The following is an 11,460-nucleotide window of genomic DNA, read 5'->3' on the forward strand; positions in this document are numbered from 1 at the left end:
CGACATCAGATCATTTCTGGAATCTCGAGATGTCAAGGTCACGCTTGTTCGTTCGTTTGCTTAAAAGCAAGCGGAAATATTCTGCCTCTGCCCGCATCAACGTAATCTCCGCTGATGCTCCGAAGACAAAGGTAACAGGATTTTGGCCAAAAGGCATCCGCTGTCGTAAGTGGCTATCTAATAAGAGATTCCACAGAAAACACGCAGGCAGACACTGATGATTGTGATTAGTACTTCATTCTACCTCCTATTGTACTTTACTTTACCGGTGTTGATGAATTCCTGGAACGTAACCGGCATTATGTCGGCTGCTTCCCACCTACATGACGCTCTTAATAAAGTAGACATTTTGGCATCCGCTGAGCAGTGGCTCTTCGAAGACAATGACTGACATATGCGTTGGTCCGTTACATTCATATGTACATTCCGAGGATGGTTCGTCATCATTGATAGACCATATTTTTGTAAATTCCTCAAATGTTGACCTCGTGAGGAGCTGTGCCGTCCTAGACCACGATTTTCTCGACGTGTCTAATCACAGACCCTTATTAGCGGAGTTACGGATTCCTCACTCCACTCAGAATGAAACATGTGAAACTATCTCTTGGATCTCGTATAGATGGGTTCCTGCAGGAGATTCTAAAAACGTTGATGTTTATCGAGACAATCTGGACGTAAGCATCATCAACTCTGCGTTATAGAACACACAAGAACTGTGCTCAAAGGATGATGTTGACATATTTACCAGAGAGCTCATGAACTGCATTCGGTTAACGTCCGATCGGGTATTGCCTAAACGAAAGTTTTGTAAATTCCTGAAGCCATACTGGAATGGTCAACTGAAGGAGTTACATCGTAATATGTGGAGGCTTCGCCAGGTTTGGGTCTCTGAGGGACGGCCTCGAGGTTCTAATACCCGTTCCTTTAGGCTTTATAAAGATTCTAAACGTTTATTCAGGAATAAACACCGGCAGATATCTGAAAAACATATTGTAGTCCTTAATGACGAAATATAAAAATGTGCTGACGTTGATCAGAAGTCCTTTTGGTCCCTCATTAACAAACGCCGCAAGTCCTCCGCTGGAACTGTCGGTGCAGACATGAACTTTAATGGAGTGACGATTAGGGATCCAGCTCTTTTGGCCCTTCACTGGGGGAATTATTTTGAAGACATTTATTCAAAGTCTAATTGTAATAATTTTGATTCACGTTTTGAAAAACGAGTTAATGAATCCATTGTCAGTAGTTTTTGTTGTGACATCGATGATAATTTCGAGGAGTTTTCCTTAACCGATATCAAGAATGTTTGTAAAAGCTTACCATGTGGTAAAGCAGCTGGTTACGACCATATCGTTTACGAGCACCTTTTATATGCTCCTGACACTTTGTACAAGTGTTTTTATGTTCTCTTCAATGCATTCTTAAGGTTAGAGTATGTTCCTCCTGTTCTCACCAAAGGCCTCATCTGTACTTTGTATAAGGGTCATAACAAACCTAAAAATGACCCAAATAGTTATCGTGCGATCTCACTTTTGCCAGTAATTTTAAAAGTATTTGAAAAATTACTACTCGCTAGGCTCCAGGCTTCAGATTTGTTTGTCCCACATCCGTTACAGAACGGTTTTCAAAGGAATGTTAACAGTACTATGACGTCATTTCTAGTTCATGAATCTGTGACGTACGCATGTAATAACAACAGTAAACTCTTCACTTGTTTCCTTGATGGTGCCAAGGCATTTGACTGTGTTTGGCATAATGGCCTTTTTACAAACTCTCCAAGCTTGGTCTTAAGTCTACATACTTGAATGTGATTATTTCACTTTATTCAGACATGTTTAGTGCAGTAATTTACCAAGGTTTTGTTTCTAACTGGTTTAAAATATGCCAAGGTACGCGTCAAGGGATCATCATTTCTCCGTGGCTGTATACAGTCTTCATCAATGACCTTTTAAATGAATTATGTGCTTCAAAACATTCTTTATCAATTTATGGTGTAAATGTTACATGTCCAACTCAAGCAGACGACATTACGCTGCTGTCTCTTTGTAAACGCGGTTTGGACAATCTCATGGACATCTGCTACGACTACAGTTGCAAATGGCGATTTAGTTACAATGCGTCAAAATCCACAGTGATTGTTTTTAACGAAAGCAAGAATGTCTTTTCAAAAATTACTAGAAATTGGAAGCTCGGCCCAGATTCCGTGTCTGAATCTACTTATTGTAAGCATGTTGGAATTTTTATGAACAAGTACAAACCTGGTTGTCCAGATGTCGACGAGATTGTCCACAAATTGCGTGGGCAGTGTTTTGCCTTACTCCACTGTAATTCATTTGGTACGGGCATCAACCCTTTAACAGCTGCAAAGTTATATAATTCAGTTGTAATGCCGAGCAGTATCTTTGGATGTGATATGTGGTCTTCACTTTCTGAATCTGAATGGACTCGGCTCGAAACACTTCACCATTTTTGAGCTAAGCTTATGCAAGGTTTTTCACGGCGCACCAGGTCCGACATTGCCCTTAGTATGTTAGGACTTCCATCTTTGCGACTGTATATTTAGTCATCAAAACTTCGATTTTCTCCTGCCTTATGTAGAACTGACACACGTTTAGCCGTTAAATAATTGTTCTTACAGAGACTTTTCCAAATATTTTTTGGTTTACCCGGTAAAGGAAATGACATTATTCTAGATATATGGAATTTATTTCACAAGTATGATTTGCAGGACGTTGTACTATTTTTTGCAATCAGGCGTTTTCCCGTCAAAGCACCGCTGGAAATACCTTACAAAAGGCTACTTGAATAGTATATATTCTTCTGAGTGGAGTGAACGCTTTAATAGCTGTGAGGATTTTAGTAGATTTAAATATTTACAGCGAGAGATAAGCCCATCTCCACTTTGGTATCTCTCAAAATGTTTCCCACAATTAAACAAAACATGTAAAACAATTGCTATGGAGCATTCCGCCTAATTGCGAATTATTATGTGCTCAGTGTCAGCTCTTAGTTGAGGATGCAGTTGGTCATTGTATTTTAGACTGTTCCAGTGTCACGCTTTTAAATCTTCGTGACCTCTTTTTAACTAAAATAATTAATGACTATCCGGTTAATGTTTATGCAACACTTGTGAACTCGTGTAGAGAGATTCAAATTGCTACTATCTTAGGTAGCCCTCCCGTCGTTATTTCTGATTTATTCCAGGAGAATGATTTGCTCTTGGCTACATTTTCAAAAGACTGTTGCATTTTTGCCGAAAAGGCATGCCTTCTTACATTTTGTTACGATAAACCTCAAATTCCTCTACCTTGTAGCAATTTGAGTCCTTCTCCTAGTTTTCTCGTTTTCCTTATCTTATATTTGTCTCTAAATATGTATTTGTCTTATCTTTTATATCTATATAATTTTCGTTTCATTGAAAATTAACTATGTTATTTCCATGATTATGTAATATTTCATACAATGTCTGTAACTCTTCTTTTATGGAGGAATAAAGATATGAATGAATGAACTTGCGACAAAGTGAATTTTTATTCTTAAAACAAAATTCAAGACTGATCAGTTTACCTTGGTCACGACAACACATGAAGTATATTAATATCACAATCGTTCCGCATATTTGAACATTATTAATAACCAATTCCTAAATTTATATCAACCACGATAGCTATCGTTTGGATCGTCCATCGTGCTCACATTCACCTGCACGATGCAATCGCACATCGTGCAGACATCGTGCAAACTTCGTGCGCACATCGTGCAGAAATCGTGCGCACACCGCACATCGTGTAACGTTGTGCGATCCCACAACTGTATGCAAAATGAACATAAAGCACAATTTATAGACAAGATAACGACTAAAAATATCGAATGTTTTCACACTCGTGAAAATGTCAATATTCTTTGTCATACTCGTGAAATACATATTATCTAATGCGAAACCATCTATTTTTTTACTAGATTTTTAAAGGAAATGGAAATAAGAAAATCAAAATATGAAAATAAATCAGCGTTAAAAAGTTTAGGATATATTAGCGCTTGCTCTGACTTCAGACAGTTTGACGCTAAAACAGATCAGATACAGAAAACCGCTAATGTACATTTTGATTATCGATGGAACCATGGAATTAACCTTCGTTTCATTTGCGTGCGAACAGTAAAACAACGCTGCGATTGGTCAAAACCTTTACTGCTATATCGCCGTTGGAAACGTTATACCATCACTATTATAACTATCATCAGTTAAATAAAATTCTGTTATCATTATAGTGATGCTACAAATCTTAAACAAATTGATACATTTCTATAATTCATCGGCAATAATGTCATAAAGGATTTCTTCAAATATAAATATTTTGACATTATTAACATAGGCAATAACTTAATCATGGGGTTATTTTTTGTAATATAATTACATTAGCATATCATTATTTTTCGTGTACTGCTGTTAGCGTACTAAACAGAATTGCTTGCCACTGATTTATAAATAATTGTACAAAAGATACACAAGTAAACAATACCTTTCAATGCAAAATTAGAGATAAGATGTCGTAGAGTCCTGCATCATACTGCTGTTCCGTTCTTCTTGGCCTAAAGTCTTGAAGACTAAAAGCAATTGACGAAAGTTGAAAATGGCCAAAAAATATCAAAACCCAGATAGAGTGGTACACTTACATGTATTGTGTAATGTTCTCTATTGAACAATACCAATCAAACATAAGGTTAAGGTGTATAATCTGAACTATGCCACTATCTAAATGTTTTAAAATATGGCAACGTACGAAGACAGACACAGTTGATATATCATTTAAGAACTATCTATCATCTTGAAGCAAGAACATTAGAGATTCATGTAGGACATATTGGCATATGCAATTGTTCCAGTAGGAATTGTAAAACACCTTTCCGCAACACAATGTATACATGAACAATGATTTATCTATATGTAAGGTGCGGCTGATAACGGAAAAACAGTCAATGGACAACTATCCACCAAGCGGTATGACAAGCGCAATGATTTTAATTTTCCTATTGTGAATTTTCCATTTTCTAGATAGCAGCAACATCACAGCATCCCCAACCTATGGTGTTAACAATTCGCAAATGCTTCCATATGCAAGGGCATGTTCTCATTATTACGATTTTCTTACAAGAATTCGTCAACTGACGGAAAGCCTGGCTTGTAACACAGGGTTTCAAAATATACAGGTTAAAAAAAAACATGGGAAAGTGTTAGGGTCTTCATAATGATCTCCTTGTGTAATACTCTATTTCTTTGTGCGATATGAATCTGGGTGTGCTTGATGTTCGTTAGTTTGCCTGTTGGTTCTACTGTTTTTATACTTTGTTCTCATTTACTTGGATTGACCAATATTTACATGGCGGCTGTCGTCAATGAAGAAGAGGACGCTTAGCCTACTCTTCCGGAACGTCTGGACTGATTCTCCTTTTATTTTTTTCAGAAGTCTCCGTGTGAATTTTTCTTTTGTTCATACTTTGCCTCCTTTTATTGAATTAAGATTTTGGATTATATTATGTTGACATGTAATTTCCATATATATACTGCCCGCAAGTAGTGTGTAAAATTGTGTCAATTTTTTCAGTTGTCTATTTTATTATCATTTTGTCATTTCTTTGCTTCTCGCATACTTTCGCTGACATGTGTGCTTGGTCAACACAAGAATAAACTTAATATTTCCAGTTCCTTCAAGATAACAGGCAAATTAGAGAGAGAGGGAGGGAGGGAGGGAGGGAGGGAGGGAGAGAGAGTCTACCCATCCTTCCCAGGAAATACTGCGCAGCTTTCACAATATTTCTATTGTCATTTAGAGAGATATTGGGATCACCTTTACAGAGTATGTCAACATTTATATCCCCGTCGTACCATGCTTATTCTCCGTTTAGTTCTTTTCGGAAATAATCATATATAGGACAAATAAAAATGGAAATGATGATCATCTTCACAGGGACGTCCACACAGTCACTTGGCAGACTGTATAATATTTGAACTGAAAAGACCAGAATTACGACTTCTTGCTCATATATGTGAATTAACAGTATTATGAACACAGTCAACAGGTCATAACAAATGTATAAGGTGTAAATGCATTAGAGATTGGGTTTAATCATTCCTGCCAGTGGTCCGTACTGTTTGATGTTTTGTTATACTTCAATTACGTAAGATCACGGATACTAGAAGGTGTGGCACGGTATGGTTGAAAATATCTGTATTAGATAATATAGTACAGACGTCTTTGATGTCTTAATTTTACCTAAGACATCATGGCGTCAGTACGTCGTAAAGCCTACCTTTTCCAAATCCCATAAATTCGTGTTTGTGTCTTCCTGTTGCTATTTTTACTGGTAGTCTTCAATTGAAAAAAACCCACACAAATAAAACAAGTTAACAACATTTTCTTAAAGACACATTTGTCATTGTGAATGGTGTTTGATATTAGAAATTGAACTGACAACCAGATCCTAGTTCCGTTTAACATTTAACGGAACTGGCGACCATAACCTAGTTCCTAGTTCCGTTTAACATTTAACAGAACTGGGAACCAGATCCTAGCTCTGCTTAAGGAAAATGTATATATTGACAAAACGAAAGGACCAATACTCATGATATAATTTGTTTTCATTTCAGGGATCGAACCCACAACCTTTCAGATAGAAATTAAGACTACCATTGCTTTTAAAAAGTAATAGGTCGTAAACGGAACTTACATTCAAACTCCAGTGCCGTTTAACCTTGAACGGAACTGGGATCTGGTTCCTAGTTCCATTAAAGGTTAAAAGAAACCGGAATTTGAATGCGAGTTCCGTATAAGACCAATTCCTTTTTAAAAGCTGTGCTAGTCTAAATTCTGTTTGAAAGGCTTTGAGTTCGATTCCTAACTCGTATTAAGGTAAGATCATGTACGTTACTTAAACGGAGCCATATGCAGGAACTAGGAAGTGGGAACCAACTTCCTGTATAGCTCTTTAAAAATATTCCACACACGTGAAAGCGACATCACGGTAAAACGTTTGTCTTTATGGATTTCTTTTATTATTTCCACATCCATAACAAAATGAAATTTGTATATTGAAATGCATGTATAGGAACATTAAGTTTTTTATTATCTGGGTTTTCATATATATAGACCCTACGAACGCAGACCACTTCAGGAAGAAAACACTGTTCTCATGGGCAATCATACCGGTAGACGTAGGATAGAATTGCGGTACAGAGGTAGATAGCGAACAACTCAATAGTATCTCTCTTATCTTAAAGTGTTGCAAATACTTAGCAAACAAAGGGTCCGTGCAATGTAGCAGCACATTAATGAAGTATTGTTTGTGTAAATAGTGAAAGCTGATTTAGAGCAAAGGGAGGTCATCTGCCTATCTGTGTAGAAGTGTTAATAAGTTAATTAGATGTCTTGATGGGTTAACAAATTCGTCCAACAGATAGCAATTTATCATCGTTATGGAACACCAAGCGGCATTTTGACGATCGCATTGTTTCCAGTCAGTCTTCATCAATCATAATTTGAGAAAGATCCGTTCTGTATCTCGCAAGACATCGATATGACTATTTAAGACCAGGCGGACGGACGTACGGAGCACGCGCAAGAATTATGAACCACAGAGACACTTCATTTGATTAACCATAATACTGCTCAGAAATATCACTGATAATAATTCATGTTAAATACCAAACAAACATTTTTACGCGAAATAACGGAAACAGGAAGTAGGAGTGACGAAACGAATGTCGTCTATATTTCGAGTCGTGGGGCAAGATAACACTCACTTTTCAATATGTACATACTTAAACATTAAAGGGTTATTATTATAACATTAATTTTTATCACTTTATTTAACATTGTTTTTTTTTTGTTTTTGTATGTTGCCCTGCAATGTGTGATGTACATTGTAACATTAATTTTTATCATGTTATGTTACACTGTTCTTTGTATGTTGCTCTGTAATGTGTGATGTACATTATAACATTAATTTTTATCGTGTTGTGTCACGTTGTTTTTTGTATGTTGCCCTGTAATGTGTGATGTACATTGTAACATTAATTTTTAACGTTATGTCACGTTGTTTTTTGTATGTTGCCCTGTTATATGTGATGTACATTGTAACATTAATTTTTTATCGTGTTATGTCACGTTTTTATTTGTATGTTGCCCTGTAATTAATTTATTACATTCTTTCTATTGTGATGTAATATGTCGTTATGATATTGACTTATTGATCGTGTATTTTGTTCTGTCGATATGATATTGACTTATTGATCGTGTATTTTTATGTCGATATGATATTGACTTATTGATCGTGTATTTTTATGTCGATATGATATTGACTTATTGATCGTGTATTTTGTTATGTCAATATGATATTGACTTATTGATCGTGTATTTTTATGTCGATATGATATTGACTTATTGATCGTGTATTTTGTTATGTCGTTGTGATATTGACTTATTGATCTTGCATTTTGTTATGTCGTTAAGATTTCGCTCTACTGTTCTGATATGTGAAATACTAGTTACCTTGTGTGTTTTATTTTATAAGGAGAACGTTTAACTTAATTCAATAACCATTCTAGTATGATAAATTGCCATTGTTATATGTACAACATATGTAATTTGTTTCCATTAATCAGGTAGTTTGAAAAAAAATATATATCTGATTGTTCTGTTTAGTTCTCACCGTCCCTTGAAATAAGTTTTAATATTAATACAATGTCTTACAAAACATTGTAAGAAAACATACAGAAGATATTACATATATTTACTGTTTCCACTCTGTGTAATAGTTAACTGAGCTCGACACAATTTTGTTACTCAAGTTCAGTAAGTATGACATAAGTTGACAGAAGTTATGGGTGATTCGTTTATAATCATTAGAGCATAAAATGTGAATTTACACGATATCATCTCAGGTTTTTGACAAACACATCACGGTTCATGATCACAAAGTAATATGCCGTAAAACCAACACACTTAGTCATTATTGTACAGATCCTCCCTGTTTAAGTAGTTTTAATGAATATTTATATATGTATGTTAAAATGTCTTATTATTAACGTCTTTCTTTTCAATTGTTCATGGAACACGACAAACACTTTGCTGATTTACCCGACTAGTTGATCAAAGAATAAATTATACTGCCAATGGAAAGCAATAATGAAATCATCTACATGTATCTGTGATGGCTATCTGTACCTGACAGTTATTAAAGCAGTGACCGACATAATGAAGAATGCTGACATGGCATACGATACCAGAACGCGCAAATCTACCAGTACATGGAAAGCTTACCATATCCTGCTCGCAAATGGATGGATATTATTCCGGTTTATTTACTAAAACTTTGTTATGATATGATAAACAAAATTAAAGTATGCTCCATATAGCCCCGTATGATTCATATAAAACCTTGTAGAAGAATTTCAGAATGGTGAATTATTCCAACGAAGAAAACAAATATTTGATAAGGTCACGTAATAAAGAACGTGTTGATAATTTGCCTATATAAACTCCACTGCCTGTTCCTTTCAGTTTCACATTTGATTCAACCATCGTACCTTTGCGGAAGCAGTTGTAGGTCAATGTAAAAATGCGTCTCTGTTTCGCATATGTTATATGTAATGTAACTTAACACATCTGGGTACTTATACTATTTTAACACTTAAACTACATGCTACATTTTTGGCAAACTATCCTTTAAACTACTTTGAATGTTATTAATTTCAGTACCAACGTGAAATGTACTGTTTCTCTACGTACATTAATTCATTTTAATAATCAAGGTTGGGAATGAAGAAATATTGTTCTCGAAAGAAGAAATGTTTATAATAAAGACATTAAAATCAGTACCTTTACAATACAGTTTGGTAAGAAGCTGCACCTGTTGATTTCGTTGTAGGAAACGATCAAGATAAGCTGCTGATTTAGAAGGGTCAATCGAGTCCTTAGCTTCCAACTCAGCTCTTAGAGAGAGACTATTTTCATCTATGTGAAATAATTATGATCATTTCGGAGTCATTAACAACGGTAACTGTAAAGAGTATGTGACCATTTGAGTACTAAGTTACACTGAAACATAAACTAGTTTTACAACAGAGAAATTTTGGCGTAGTATACTAATAAGTATGCTATCTATGCTTCTCAGCTTCAGTTACTTGTAATGAAGATAATTGGCGTTTATTAACAATCCCCAAAAATATTGTGAATTTCCATTCTCCATCGTGTAAATCTTATACTCAGTGCCACTATAGGTATTTGTATCTAGAATTCTCTTTATATCACTCAAACAAAGGTAAGTAACTTTTCTGTTCGACCACTTCGGAACAATGTTCGAAATTCATCGAAAAACAACAAAGTTTCATAATTTAATCACGTGCTTTATTTAAATCAAAACTTTATTGATTGGACATGATGGACGACCAAATTTATTCAACAATACGAGCATCAGTATAAATCACTCTTATGGAGAAATAAAAAAAATATACTGTACTACATAATATAAATTACAAAACTCTACAGAACACTTCACTATCACTACATAACGCCATACCAATAACAATACCGAGGTACAACACACCACACTATACAAATACACCACAACATACCACAGCATTTTTCTGCCTATGTTTTTGGAAAGGTCAAAATGATATTCGGTCATTCCCTCGGCAAGCTGATAAAGTCACCTTTGTCTGTCACAATAAGAGGATGGCCTTGAGTAGTTTGTGAAGTTAACGAGAAGGACAACTGTTCTTTACCAGCTAAAAAGTCAATATTGAATATATATTCATTTGTAAGAATATACGTGATAATACACGACTGACAGCGGTTATAGTGAAGGATACAATTATAGATTATTGGGCAAAGGATATTTCCCGCATCATACTTGGTGACTTCGTGTTTCAGTAAGAAATATTAGCGACAGATGCTGTTTTGTTTCATTAAATCGTTAGGAATATGACGTTAACTCCTGTCCTGTGATACACACTTGGCCGTCCACATGATATGTATCTCGTAAAAGGCGTGTGATTGTAAAAATTGTAAACGTAGACAATTCAAACACGTTATAATTAAACTGAAGTAATTACAAACTGAATTCAAATCGAGACCTTAGGATTTTATTTAATACTCTTGAATTAAAGGATATTAGATTCCTTGGCACTGTTGCGCCATTTGGCTGCAATGATGCCGTTGATTCAGATGGAAATGTAGTTTTCGATGTAGTAACACTAATGTGATGGCCTTATTCACTCCTCAAATCAGTCATAATATAGCCATGGACAGCAGTATTACAATAAATCTATCGAACATCGCGTTGGAAGATCTGATGAATACTTTAAAGAAATCGTTACGTGTCTAGCTTTTTTTACTTCGTTTTATACTCTACGTGTTATGAAAAGATCAGATGGATTCGATTAATATTGCGTGTGGTCACATG

This window comes from Ylistrum balloti, unplaced genomic scaffold (assembly GCF_031769215.1).
Source record: "Ylistrum balloti isolate Yb309-2 unplaced genomic scaffold, AGI_CSIRO_Ybal_v1 Utg370590, whole genome shotgun sequence".
Taxonomy (NCBI): Eukaryota; Metazoa; Mollusca; class Bivalvia; order Pectinida; family Pectinidae; genus Ylistrum; species Ylistrum balloti.